The sequence below is a fragment of the Hemitrygon akajei genome, chromosome 17, assembly GCF_048418815.1.
Source record: "Hemitrygon akajei chromosome 17, sHemAka1.3, whole genome shotgun sequence".
In the NCBI taxonomy this organism is placed as follows: Eukaryota; Metazoa; Chordata; class Chondrichthyes; order Myliobatiformes; family Dasyatidae; genus Hemitrygon; species Hemitrygon akajei.
In genome coordinates, this window is record NC_133140.1 from 31,134,412 (window position 1) to 31,150,265 (window position 15,854).

Sequence of the window (15,854 nt, forward strand, 5' to 3'; positions counted from 1 at the left end):
CAATCGTCAGAGAAGACGGGGGCCGCCAAAACCTTCCATCAGTGGGTCTGGTTCGCAACTGGATCTCAACTGGAGATCTCCTCATGTGGGCTGAAGTCAGAATTTGGCCCCTCGATACATCAATCTCTTCAAAATCCTGCGACGTGTCAACCCAGTTACCTATCGTCTCCAACTCTCGTGCACCATGACGATTCACTACACATTCCTCGGATCCCGCCTCAAACTCTTTCGCACTAGCCCTTTAGTTCCGGTTTCCTAACCTGCTGTGTCTCTCAGAATTGTTGAGAGACAACCTGCCGAAACAGTCCGGTGTCTTTTGGAAACCCATATTGTTTGTGGTAAAAGGCAGTACCTCCTGAACTGGGAGGAATGCGGTGCAAAAGGAAGAAGCTGGATTCCTTCACGCGACATCCTGGATCCTACCTTGATGGAGGACTTTCATCACCACCATCTTGATCGCACTGGGTCGTCAGGAGCCAGTTGTAGGAAGGGTGGATTTTGTAACTGTGGCGACTGAACTGTGGCAGGCAAGCACGTTTCGGCACTCCAGTTGCCCGGACTATGGCTAACTGCCGCTGTCATTTTAAGACTCAGACTGCCAATTATTTCCTGCCAGATTTTTAATGAAAATTCTGTACTTAAGCCCTCGTGCTGAGTACTGAGGTATCAATCTGAGAAATGCTGTGTCTAGTACAACCACTTGTGATTTCGCCTTTGGATTTCCTATGTGTCGCTTTGCTTATTACGAGTCTAAGTTAATCGAGATCTTTCTCTGCACTTCGATTCACTGCCGTCAATTGCTCCCTCGTTACACTCTCATATTCTCGATATTTATTGTTTATTTACTTATTATTTCTTTCTTTTTGTATTTGCTCAGTTTGTTGTCTTTTGCACGCTGGTTGTACGTTCACTTCGGTTCAGTCTTTCATTGATCATGTTAATTTTATTATCTATGGATTTATTGAGTATACCCGCCAGACAACAAATCCTACGTTATTACAGAGTGACATAAATGTACTTTGATAATAATTTTTTTGAAACTTTGAACTTCTGTAATTTGATTCACAGATGAGTGGACTATTCTCCCAAACATCATTGGATCGGGTGAGTCTGAAGTCGCTTGAGGAAAATTAATAAAATATTATCCCCAAAGTACTTAAGATATGAAGATGTAAATCTACAGCACGTTATGAAAATGTATTTACTTTGCCTAGAACTATTCTCATATTCAGACAAAGCGGACTGCATATGGGGTAATATTGTATTGCTTGGAGGTAATGCCCTATTATAGAACATGACAAATCAGAAAACGTTGCAATTCAGAAATTAGCATATTTTGAACGTATCCAACCAAGGGGGATTAACAACAGGCACGAAAATCAATCACAATCTAGCAAAGTATCGTAAAACTTCAACTACTCTAATCCGTGTAGCTGCATCCAGCACAAAGTGTCCATTCATTCTTTTTCAATTGTTTTTTTTTATGTATTTAATGTTATCATGTTTAACTCTTTACAGCACAGCATGTTTCAGCTACCTGCAGTACACCGTACATGAGATGTTTTTCTCTGGCTACATTTGCCTTACCACATCTTCTTAAAACGCCCCGTTTGTGATTTTTCATCTAATGCTTGATTACATCTGTTAAAATCCCGTTATGTAATGCCTGGTCTCAAATTTATTTGTTCATACTCTGTTTGAATTCTCTTATTGTATTAATAACTCTCCGTAACTCTACAGTATTCATGTTAGCACAAATGCTGATATCACCTTTTTACCTTAATAAACAGACTTCGTGGAAATAAATGTGCCTTAATGTGCTTTCTTTCCTTCGAAAATCTCATCATTAAATTGCAATTGCTGTCATTTAGCACCTTAAAATTCCGGCAGTCAGGATCAGAAGACATCCTATTCTTATTGATTTATTTATGTGTGTATATATACGTGTATGCGGTTTACATATTTAATCCTTTGCTCCTGTATATCAACGTACGATTATGCTAATACTTGTGTGTACTCAGGGTGGATTGGCAATTTTAGGCCAGTTGATAATTTTTAGAGAACGAATGTACAAGGGAGTAAATGGTAAAATGTTCTCTATTTTACTAATTGTTTCCTTTTTTAAACAATCTCATGTATAAAAAAGAGGAACTGTGGAATAATGGTGCTCGACGACAGAAAATTAAACCTCACCAAGAAAGGTATGATATTTCGATAGTGTAATGTGGGTGGCAGCTGGTATATCTGAATTCCTTATGATAGATCTATAACTTCAAACTGTCTTACATTAAAAAGAAGTTCAATTAACATCAAAGGCATCACATTCTGACTTTATTTGAGAGCTAGATAATCATTTTGTATGCTTATTGTTTTACAAAATATTTTGTGTGTTTTTTAATTGTCCTCAAGGCATCAATGGAAATACTGTGAAAGCATGTAAAGAGGAAAATGAATAGGGGAAAAATCATTTACGTTCAAATAGGGATAGGTGGACAGCAGATGCATTACATTTAGCAAAGAAAAAGATTGATTTTCACACAATTTTATGGTGCTATATGGGATGAAGATGTTTAAATATGCATTACAAATTAATCAAAATTTTTCTATTAAATATTATTACAGAGTGCATTCAACAATGTATTCCATGTATTATGTGCCCCTAGGGTTCAATTTTTTCTGTGGTCTGTCACTTTAAAACGCCGGAAGAATGAGACTGAACTTTTGCTGTATTGGATTTCTACTGACTACAGTGTGTTTGGACTTATGCAAGGACATTGCCTGCTTCTGACTTTGCTAAGGCGAAGTTAGGTGGAGTTATTTGATGGACAATCGATGTTACGGTTACTCTGCACCTTGTTTTCATTTTCCTGCAGCTTATGTTGAATATACAAGGGCACACAGAAAGACACAGTTAGAGTCAATATGGATTCGGTCAATGGAAGACACCAGTGAGTCAGTCGCTAGTTTAAACTTTCAGTAGCCCAAAAGGGTGAGTTGAGATCGATCCTGAGTATTGCGAAATGACTCTCACAAGGTTTCTGCAACTAGAACACGTTTGCAGGAAGAGAGGAGAGGAGAGGAAGGTTTGAAACAGAAGAAACCTAGTGACAAAGAGATCACTGTTTGGGCTCTCTATCCAAGTAGCCCGTGAGGGTGAGTTTGTTTCCATTCGGCTACAGAAGTGTGATTGTCACGTAGTTAACCCACCGGAGTGGGTTCGCTGGTGAGGGGAAAACCTTTGTGAGTACCACGTGTGTGTTTACCCTTTGTTTGTGTGTGTTAGTTCACTGAATAAAGGCACCACTGTGGCAAATCACTGTTGGAGTTATTTCGTATGTCGTGGAATTGGATAAGTAGCTATCACATTGTGTGTTTGGGGTAGCCTTGTGGAATCTACCGGTGTGTTGACACTTGCCTGGGTGGTGGTTCCCTTGAAGATGGTCCCCTTTTTGTGATAAGCTACTATTGGTGATAATCCACACGTGGATTTTGTTTGGGTGTCCTGTGACCACCACTTTGAGATGTTTCGTAGCTGAGTTCGGGTGTGGTACCACTTGTGTTGGTGATACTTGGTATGTGGAGTGGAACAACTTCTGAGATGAAAACTACTGCTGTTGTTATTTTGTATTGGATGTCGTGGAATCTGTGGAATATCAACGTAATTGCCTTCTCACAACATATGCCTTTGGATTACAAATATCCCTCTCTCTTACCAACAACAGCAACCTAGTGTATTGAACTGAACTTTCTCACAGACTATCATAAGACTGTATCACTTACCACCTAAGCTTGAATGAGTTTGGGAGACAAACACTCACACCTATAAGCTTATATACGTCTAACACTGTTCATCCTTGGTTTATCTGGTTTTAAGTTCACTATCATTGGTAGATACTAATGAAATAGTGTTTTTTATAGCAAATTCAAACTCCAGGTGTGTTCCATTTCTGCCGGTTCTTTTAACCCGTTACGGGGTACGTAACACGTGTTAATGGAAAGTGTTACAGGGAGTCAGATGGGCGATCCTGCTGAGACATCTACGATTTTTCATTCTATTAGAAAGAATGAAACGGATGTAGTGATAAACTAACAAATATATGAGTGTTGAGTGGTCGTAGTGAGGAATGATAAGGAAAGTAAGTAGATTAGCTTAAATTGGATTCAATCTCAGAGTGAAAATTTTATAAAATTACTCAGCGAGGTAATGTTGGGCTCTGATGAATATATTAATTTCTCAGGCTTGTGCAGTGTTACTCTCGTACAAAGAGAAAGTAGATAACAGAATCTCGTTTCCAACTCTATCGGATCTGATCGTCATTAAACCAAGATCACACACTGTTATGGCTGTATGATGACTGGTGTGCAACGGTCTCGTTGTGTTTCAACAATTCACACACAAGTGTCTCATATTCTTTCGACTCAGGATGATAACACGCCATCCCCAAATACAAATCATACAGGACAGTTTAACATATCTTCAGCTGTCGTCTGGTTCATCGTGGAATATTATTAAACGTATATCATTTACGTGCTCCATAACTACCAATAAAAATTGTTTCTTTGTATCAAACTTGGTAACTCGTAAAAGCAGTTAAATATCTAATTTATTCTTTTTACTATAGAGGAACGTCTACAGATACTTTAGGCGGGCCACTCACATACTGGCCTTCATAAATTAGCTTTGCAATTTCGTCCAGTGCATCACATTCTGACTTTATTTGTGAGCTAGAATTAACAGGGGTTCAAACAATGACGTAAACTTTTAGTATGAGGTTTTTCTTTTTTGAAAATGGAAAAGGGGTTGGTCAAAGATTACTGCTTCTGATTGAGAGCCATGGCTGAAACTCTGAACCTGAAAGTGTGTGAGAACAAATGATCATCTCTAGAGGTCTCTTAGGTCCATCAATTCCGCTGCCTGACACCCAGTGAAATGCAAGAAGATAAGTCCAGGAGAGGGACTACGGGGACGTTTAGTTCCTATTTTAGATTTGCCCATGAATTCCCTTGGGGGGCATGAATTGAGAAATGCTTGATTGCTTGAAAAATAATCAGTTTCCAAATTTCATGTAAAAATATTGAGCTTATAGGGGATCATATTTGCTGTATACACACCAGTTCCTCATAGATGAAATACGTTTTTACTGCTTTCATCCGTGAAAAATAAGAAACAATTAACAGAGGATGTCTCTATTGTTTCAGAATCCCTTGTCAAAACTACTGGAATGACATGCCATCGAGAAACTGAACCACACTGCAAGGTTGGATTCGCTAAACAATGCTCGGTGGTAGGAAATGTATAGGCCGTTGTTCTCTGGTCTGGTGTTACTGAAAGGAGATTACATTATCTTACTGAGGCTAAAAGTGACGCCCTGAACTCTAACCACCGTGAGGCGTATACCCTCCACTGATAAACAGCATCAAAACTGAATTTAAGGCAATGGAGGCGCTTGACATCATAACTTGAGTGAATGGCTGGTGTGCGGGCAGTGTTCCTGTTCCAGGCCAAATGGCACAGTGAGGGTCTGTGTTGATCTAACAAAATTGAATAATGTAGTGAGGTGGTAGAAGTTCATTCTTCCCTCTGTTGACCACACATTGTGTATGCTGGGTGGAGCAAAATACTGCACCAAATTATATGCAAACTTAGGGTTCTACAGATCGGTTCATCTTCTGAGTCACAGGAGCTCACAACCTTTATCACACTAAGTGGACGCTATGCCATGAAGATACTCCATTTTGGCTTCTTACCAGATGCCGAATTCTTTCAGATGAGGATGAAGGAAATTTTGGAAGGACTTGAAGGGGTAATCTGCCACGTGGACACACCTGTAGATATGGTGATCAGAATATACACATATGAATAACAACAGAACATCATTGACTCAGCCGGGTAGCGATAGTGCTGGTAGGCGGTACTCTTGAATAGTGCACGTCACAAGGAATCCCCGATCTATTCATAATAAACGTAACAATGGTGATATCATCAATTATCGAATCTCGTTAAGTCATAATTAACCACTTTAGGTGCTCTAAAAATCTTGTAGCCCGATGCTCTCCGGCTCCACGCAAAGGTCCGGCGAGCCCATTACAAGGACAAATATAACAGGTATATATATCTCTTCCTGTTATATGACGTTGAAAAGTTTAAAGCTCAAAAGTTCGAAGTTGGAAGTAACTTTATTTTCAAAGTATGTGTATATCACCATACACAAACTTGAAATTCATTTCCTTGCAGGCATTCAGAGAGAACTGAGAAATACAACAGAGTCAATGAAAACTGCAGGAAAGCATTGAAAAATAACCAATGTGGAACATAATACAATTAAAAATAAAATGAATAAATAGTAAACCAATTGATAAGTAGACTCCATTTGTTGCTATATATTAATGCTTTTAAGTTTGTTTAGTTTAACTGCCTTCAGGGACATCAATGCGGAAATACAAGATAAAAAAGAAGTGACTCATATTGGTTACATTCCATTTTGAGCAATCTACAAGTGAGAAACAAAACTCTGGTCGTTGAATATTGATCCAACAAAATTTTAGGACTCACTATAATCCCTTCAAATGCTTTTCATGAGAAAGTTTAATAACACTTCAAGAGTTCTGCAGTGACCATAAGACTATGAGAACAGCAGCAGAATTAGGAAAATTAGCTCATCCATTTTGCTGCGCCGTTGAATCCAGGTTGTTATTTTCAATCCCATTCTCCCGTCTTCTACTCGTAACCTTTAAATGCATTACCAGTCAATAACTTTTCAATCTCTGCCTTAAATACATCTAAAAACTTGGCCCTCGCAGCTTTCTCCGGCAGCGAATTCCACAGATTCAACACCCTCTTACGAAATTTTTTTTTTGTTAATTCCAAGGAATATCCCTTCAATGTACATGTGAAATCTTTGATCCTAGGCTCTGCTACAAAACGGAAATTCCTCTCCACGTCTATTCTCCATGGGCTTCTCAATATCTGGCATGTTTCATTGAGATCACTCATGCCATCGCCCCCGTCCTCCCCCCCCCCCCACCTCGCCCCTCATATGAAGTGCCTTTGCTGGCTCTGGCCCTACATTAACTAGAATTCAGAAGAATGAATTCAGAAACCTCTCAGACAGTGAAGGGTTTTGATAGAGTGAATATGGACAGGATGTCTCCTATGATGGGAAAGTCTGCAACGAGAGGACAGCCCCAAAATAGAAGGGCGTCCTTTTAGAATGGAGATGAGGAGAAATGTCTTCAGCCAGAGAGTGGCTAATCTGGATAAATATTGACTACAGGTAGCTGCAAATGCAATGTCTTTATGTATATTTAAAGTAAAGGTTGATAGATTTCTTCATTGGTCATGAAGGGTTACGGGAAGGAGGCAGAATATAGGAACTCAGAGGAAAATTGGATGATCCTTGATGAAATGGCAGAGCAGGCTCAATGGGCCAAATGGCCTAATTCAGCTCCTCTGTCTTGTGGTTTTATGATCTTATGAACTCCATCTACTACAGGCACAGAGACATCCAACGCCCTTGCTGTTAATCCCTTTATTTTTGGAAATATTTTCGTGAAGCTCTTGTGATCATTCCCAGGCCCAGGACATCTTTCCTTCCATACCGGACAAAGTAACTCACAGTATTACAAATGTGGACTCACCAACACCTTATAAGGCGTCATCAGCGAGCTTCCATTCAGCAGACTACTTTGCTAATTTAACATTTTAGGTAACGCATCATAATCACTAAATAAAAGGGACGATACCTGGATAGTAAATAGAAATAATTGGGGTATCGTAGATGTGAAGAAATGTTTTAAAGCTATTGCCGCCAAGAATTAACAGTATTTCTCAAGCAGAAGGATATAGGTTTCGCCAATTGTAATTCATCTAATGATAAAACACAGTCTAATTCAATTTAGCAGGCAGACTGACTTATACAGCATTCAATTTATGATCAATCCCTGTAAAACATCCTCTTGAAATTCCATAAATTGCAGCAGAGAGAAAATCCGGTGACTACCACCCGTCATGTTGTAAGTCACAGTTCACATGCAAATATAACTGAAAGGAAGTTATGTTAAAAAGGCCACAGTAGCATAACGGTTAGCGCGATTCTGTCACATTGCAGGGCATTCCGGAGTTTGGGGTGCAATTCTGGTGCCATTTTTAAGGAATTTGCACTTTTTCCCCGTGAACCACGCGAGACTCCTCAGGGTGCTCCGGTTTCATCCGACAGTCTGAAAACGAACCGGTTAGTAGGTTAATCCGTCATTTTAAATTCTCCTGGAATTAGACTGGATTTCAGTAAGTGGGTTGCTAGCAGGGCTGCTCATTGGACGGGAAGGGTCTCTTCTGTGCTGAATCTTTCAGCAAATAAATTAAATACAGAACAAAGTTAAACAATGCTGCCTGTCTCAGTATATACTTCTACCTTTAAGATGGTGCAAAAGATAAAATAGATTGTTACATGCTTTACGCCAACGAGTTGGCTAATATTTATAAAACAATCCTACATATCGGGGGGGGGGGGGGCACACATAAAACTTTGAAAACAGAATTGCTGTGTAATCCACACTTCCAATCGAGCAAAACAAGGGAAAACATGAGCATGAAAATTACCAATCTCGGTAAAAATGTCTAATGTTATTCCACTGCACATTGTTTTTGATTTCATATTATTAAACTAAATGAGTCTTCTATAAACTGTTGCTCTCGTGTGAAAGTATTTTTTCCTGTATTGTGTCCTTCAAATTAAACTTCAGAAGATTTACATCTCTGTCTAATTGTTGATATAAAAATACTGGTCAAAGTTATTGTGGACTACCCCGTCAATGTTAATAGATATTGCACAGTTACCTTTAATTTTAAATATTCTTTGTTAGATATTAATTTAAGTTTTGTTGAGTACTTTTCTTGCCACTGTGAATTTTAGCCTAATATCGCAGCTACCAAAATTGCTCTTCCTCAGATCAGTTAGGAGGAACACTTCAAGAAAGGGAGTTTGCTTAAAAGATGCATCTAGTACGTGAAAATATCCAGATAAGCTATTCACGTGCAAATGAACTATTTGAAAGGGAGTACTTAACTTATGAAAGATAGGTGTGCATAATGAACTGATAATAGGTTTGAAAAGCAGTGCCAACAACAGTCAACTCATTTAAACTTTCCTGGGATGTACAAGCAACGATTCGAATGAATATTCCATAAAGATAAGATGCTAACGGGGAATAAAATTGAACAGTCAGTAGAAAAGCTGCAGCACACTGCAATGGCAACGTGAATTCTTCGTTGGAACCATCCCTGATCATCTAGCACAGGATATCTGGCTACTTGCATGCGTTGGTACCTAAGGTAATTATACAATACGGATGTGTGTGGCATCCGTCGGTCTCAAGAGACCATGGATATAATGCGGATAACAGTAATAATAATACCCATTAACGTATTCTTCTGGCATACTATCTTGGGTCGAAGTCCATCTGGAAAATTTGCAAAGAAAAGTAAAAATTAAAGTTATAAATTTTAGAAAACACAATGTACATTCGAACGTGCTTAGATTAACCCTACCTAGGAGAGAAGGGGGAAGAGGAATAACATACATAACTAAACTTTGTACAACAGTCAGAAAAAAACTTTCAAGGATATTTTTCATCAATGAAAACAAGATTCAACACTCCAGGAAAGCATATGCAGTTCTGATAAGAAGAACACACCACTAAAATGAAATTAAAGCACAAAACAGAAAAATGAAGAAATTATCACTCTAGAAGAAAAAAACTTAACCAATGGAAGAATATGGCCGTCCTTGGAACACATCCCCAGGATCTGGGCAGATTAGCCGTCATCACGGAAGCGTCGAATGCTTGGCTCAGAGTTGGAGACCTCATCTCAGAAGAGGGTGGATCTTTCTGGCATACAGAACCAGGAGGTTAACACAACAAATGAGCAAAATACAGAATAAAAACACAGAAAATTGTGAGATGATGCATGCAGAAAGGCCAAGAGAAACCAGAACCAATCCAACTCATTACAGGACCTAGCCGCAGTTGAAGTCAATCCAATTACTCACACAGGCACAATTAAGTGGCAAACATTCTTTACTAAAATCTTGCGTTAAATTTCAAACTCAGAAGTGGAACCATACCTTGTGATAAATCCGTGTCTGATTCAGTTTGAGAGTCAGAGTCTCCCAAGCTATAATACAACTAATCCATTATTACAGATGGGGCAATTTATAATAACATTTCGCATATAATATGACAGGATAAACAGGCAAAAAGAAACTACTTACTAGATATAGCCAGTCCAAAGACACACAATATAAGAAATCAATGAGTGAACATCACCTGAAATTAAAAGAGAAAATTGAAAGACTATGGAACACCTTGTCCAAATAGTGATATCTACAACTGATATCATCCCAAAATCATAACGTAAAAGCATTAAACTATCTGACCTACTTAGCAGTATTTATAGAAATCTCTAGAAAGCCACAATTCTAAACACCAGTTTGAGTTTTGCTAGCAGTTGAGAAATTGTCTTGTTTGACTTTGCCTACTCGAAATAATAATAAAAATAATACTTTGCGTGAGTTTGGCGATTATAAATTTGAAGCACTGGGGCACCTGAACAAAGGTAGGCCCTGAGCCCTGGACAATAGATCACAAGGACATGCCGTGTACTACACAACACAGTTTTGGAGAAACGTTAAGTTAATGCAAGATGAGTGTTAAGGGTATATTCAGCAATGGCTGCCTTCGTACAGAAATCTAGATTTAGGGACCTGTTGTGCCCGAGCAAGTAAAATGTCTTTATAATTCAGAAAAGTCTGGGACAGTGTCATTGAGAATGTGCGATGGTTGGTCGACTTTCCTGGCTATTGTGCTGGGAAGGTAATGGGATTGAACAGTTTCAAACAGAGTATTGCAGTCCGAGTACATGCAGAGGAAATGTCTGCCTTTGTGCTTCTCTGTGCACTCCTGGGCGAGAGGACATCACTGGGGTACTGTATATGCGGGCCAATGTGGATGTCTAATTCCAAGAATTCAACGTGACTGGTTATGATTTGTGTATGCGACCCGTTTATCTGAAATCCACGCACTCACCAACCCACACTGCCATTTAGTGAAACAAAACACGGATTTTATAATTGTCATCTATACTTTCAAACCTCTCTGTACTTTTGTCCCTCCAGATTTTATCTCCTTTTTTCAGGCCCAGAGCTGAAATTATACCTCGGCTGATTTGCGATGTACCCCAACCTCCAATGATCGTCTCTTTTCCACGGCGAACAATGCCGAACGTTAACTCTGGAATTTAGGGGTTTTCTTCTCTTTTGTACTCCTTTTGGTAACCTAACTTTTCTGTGTGTTTAACATTGTTAACATTTAACATGTGTTTTGTCATATTATCTGAAGTGCTCAGAATCAGAACGTGTTCAGAATACTTTTTTGCTGTGCTCCATCAAGATATGGTAACGATTTTAAAAGTATATCAAAATAAACGTTCATGCCGCATGCATAGAACCTATTGTGCAACATTGCGTTTATGTGTATTTGTGTTTTACTGTGTTCTGACTTGATGGAAATGTAAATTATTTGTGGAAAGAGCTACCTATTTTGCACGGGAAACGCGATTTCTAATCCTCAAATGTGAACTTTTCTACCTTTGCAATGACAAAATGCACCCAGTACAGATGTATTTGCTAAACGAGAGCACACACAGCAAAGTAACTGCACTCACAGTTAGCTGGTGACATCATGGAAACTCCGTGCGGTCAGAAGCTTCACCGCCTCAGGCGAGTAAGTTGCAGGTGACCACGTTATCGCGTTTAACACTTAATTGAAAAGCAAGAAAGTTAATTTAAGAATATTACTTGTAAAGCTATTTCTGAAAAGTATGTGTTTCTTTACTCACGATATGTCATTCAAACACAACAAATGTATATCAACCATTTCTATATCAGCTAAATACCTGATATAGAATTTTTCGAATATTTTTCTAACAACATCGAATATTTGCAATTTGTGATCCTAAGCAGGATGAAATCTATAAACACAAGATATTCCGTTGATGCCGAAAGTCCAGAGCTACAGTACGCCAAACGCTGAAGGAACTCAGCACTTCAGGCAGCATCTATGAAATGAATAAACAGTCGATATTTCAAACACAGACCATTCTTCAGGACTCGAATGGACAAAATAAGGTGAATGCCAGGAGAAATATTCTCTTTTAATCCGCCAAACAAATGCATACTGAAAACGTCCAGCTGGAAAAATTGTCGATTATTTCCAGTGAAAGCAGTTGCCTCTCGGAATTTAGGTGACATCATCTAAGGTTATGATAAGATACAGAGAAGGACAAATTGCTTTGAATGTAAGCACAAATCCTAAAAAAATGCTAGCCAAGCATAGTGTTCTCTGTCGGTTTAAGTTCTCAGAATGCTGAATGGCGAATTAAGTGTTTTTTTTTTAGTGTTGTCATATGTGTACTGACAAGAGCAGAGAACTGGAACGCTGTTAAAAGTTTTTTAATAGTTCACCTTAAATACGGAAGAAATCTTAGCAATCTCAGTTAAAACAAAAGCTATACTGAAATTGTGGACACTGACATTTTATCATGGTGCATTTATTTAATACCAGAATATCAAAGCGTATCAGAAATGTTCCATAGCAGAGTCGATTAACAAAATCAGAATTGAGTTTGAGTTGAATGTTGAAATGATGGGATTCAGAAAAAATAATCTTTATATGGTAATAATGGGCTAATTGGCGACAATTTGGAATTTGTTCTAGGGCCAAGAATTTTCATTATATTTATAAATGATAAATGGAAAGAAATAAGGTAGTAAATGAGCTGGGTAGTATCTGGTGTGCGTGAGTTGAGTGTGGAAGGACGCAAATGCCTTAGATTTTGCAAATTTAGAGTTCACGGGAACTCAGGAAGCAGCTGTGGAAAATGCCAGATTAAGTTTATTTCGGGTGAATTGCCTGGAGAAAGCTTCCTAGCAGACTTTTCTCTCCACCGAAGGTGCCAAACTAATCGGTTATTTCCAAAACGTTCTACATTTACTTTTCTGCTGTGTTTTTCAACTTGTGTTCATTATGTGGTGAGACATATCCCCGCAGAACTCATTAGTAATCTTGGCAAGATATCAGAACAATATTATCTGTAGCAACTCTCCGTATTCGAGATCATAGAATATTTGGAAATTTTTATATAACGAGGCCATGTACATTACAAGAGTTTACCATTATAGATGGTATCTAGGGCGTTGGGGTGTATTAATGACCCGCAGATATAAAACGGAGAAGTAACTTAAGATTATCTTGATATTCGCGGGAATTCAAATGTTGTGCTTATTATTTCACAACTGCAGTTTTAACAGATTTTCGAAGGTCAGAAAATTCGGCATATTTTATTCTCATATCAGCCTGTATGCAAGCATTTAAAGCAGGGAGAATAATCAAAATTCTTTGCTACACAAATAAAAACAATCGCTATTCCAATACAGAAACTCACGAGGGCGGTTACTTATTTTCTATCTCCCTTCAACTTCTAACCATTCCCATAGAGCTAACGTTCCAAATTCTACGTATTTTAGCAAACATCAAAAGAGGTAACTGAATAGTTTTCTGATCACTGCTAAAGAAAAATGATTTTCAGTTCTCTGATAGAGAGGCTTAAAGGTAATGCATGCTGTATCAAATGCCCGTATTTTGTTTTTATTCAGAAGCATTGCTTCTTTGGAGATATGAGGGAGAAATAAATTGTCAACAGGAAATATCACCTTGGATACTTGAAGTATTCCGGAGGTTCACCAGAGTTCAGAAGTCAACAGAAGGGAAACAAGTAGAACAGAAATTATCTGGAAATAGTTGACAGAGAGAGAAAAAATGAAAAAAAATTGTGATTAGCACACTGCGAAAATGAAGGTGAAGACAAAAGGGAAAAATTAAGTTCAAGAAAACATTGCACTGCTTCGGTTTCTTCAAATATCAACCTGTTGTTCCTCTAGCGATTAAATGATATGAGTGAGTCGTCGAACCGAATTGTATTGGGTTTACTTCAGACAATGCTGTGAAGCATACAAGTTGAGTAATGGATTTCTACAGAAACGTTCAAGTATAAGTTGTTTATATTTGCAATGCATTTGTTGATTCGAAGCCACATGTTCCTTTGTGTTTTATCTTACAAAATAAATCACAAAATTAACTTTGATTTAAATGATAAATATTTCTATTTCAAAGCTTCTCCCACGATCTGATTATCTGGCACCTAACCCAGTATTAACAACAAACATAGGAATGTGTTGCGTTCTACATCATGTGTGGGGACTGCATAAATAAAATTCATGGCTTTTATAATATTGTGAATCTGAATTGAAATTAAGAAAATAACATTTTTAATGATCGCTATTCAATGATCAATGAGAAGGAAATAATTTCCTCCAACTAAATGCTCCGTAGCCGTGTTTGCATCATTATGACGAACAGAAGTGAAGTAAATCAATTCCGAGTTGATTCTTACTGTCACCCAGGTACCCTATATAGCTATTCACACATTACCTACTCAGGTATAAAGAAATCCCTTCAGTGATACTATGTTGGAGGTCCAATCATGGCAATGAGTCGTATGGTTATCTTCACAATCGACTGTATGCAAAAAGTAAGTAAAGAGCTTGAGGTAGATTTTCGAACCAGTACCTCTGAAGTAGCTGAAAGCACAAAGTAACTCAGACTGGAAAATACGCACTTTAGATGAGAGGGTATATAATTCACAAAAGATGAAGGTGGATGTAATACATAAAACACAATATTAGAATAACAGGTACTGCTGCACACGTTCAGAAAGTACTTCAGGCGATCTTACTTTGGGTAACAAAATCGATTTGTATTATGACACCATATTCAACGGTTGGCTCATGGATTCCCCTCAACCGCTTTCCTTCAAGTGTAAGCATAATTCTTTGATAGGACGAGAGAATCAAACCAATTTGTTGAGACGAAACTGTGTCTTTAGTTTCTAAAATTGTTGAATTAGTAGCAGAAGTACTGCAATAAGTGAAGCAAATGACATGTTAATTCTGAAGAATCTTAGAACTTATCTTAACATAATGAAGCCATTCTGGCTGCATTACATATTATTTGCGAAATTTTGCAATGAACATTTTAACTTTCCTCTGGAACGTGCTTACAACATTTGGCGGAAATACAAATGACTTCTCAGTTTGAAGTGACACTGCAAAAATGTGGAGCGTGCATATTATTGTAGGAATTTTTGCAGATATTCGTATAATGCTACGTATATTTGTTTTTAATATATTTCACATTGTGAAAAGAAACATTTTAAATGTAAATCCTATGTTTTTTACGAAATTTCACTAATTAAAAAGCTTGCGAATCTACATGTCCGATAAAAAAAAAACTGGCTTCAGCCGTTCAGCCATTTTACCCCTCCGCACAATCAACATTATCTCTGCTTTACTTTCAGGGTCTGTGTTTGACGATGGTTGATGATTTATCTGAAACTAAGTTTTAAATTCAAAATTAAAGAAAAGAGGAAAATCTAACTCTACTCAATCCATAAATAGTGTCACAAATAATTTTATAGCCAGATAATCACTCCAAAGTTGCAAGAGTACCTCGCCTTCATGTTATTCCCACAATGACCGAAGTTACTGCAAATCAGGAAGACACTGAGACCCAGGTAAAAAGGCCCAGCTTTCAGTCTTCTAGGTATGAGGCGGCAGCTTTTTAATCGAACTTTATTTCCCAATTTTTTTACAATTATTCACACAGCCCTAATCTACAATCCACAGAAAGAGTAGGTCAATTTGACCGTCGGCGATCCTTAAAATAATCATTTGCAACAC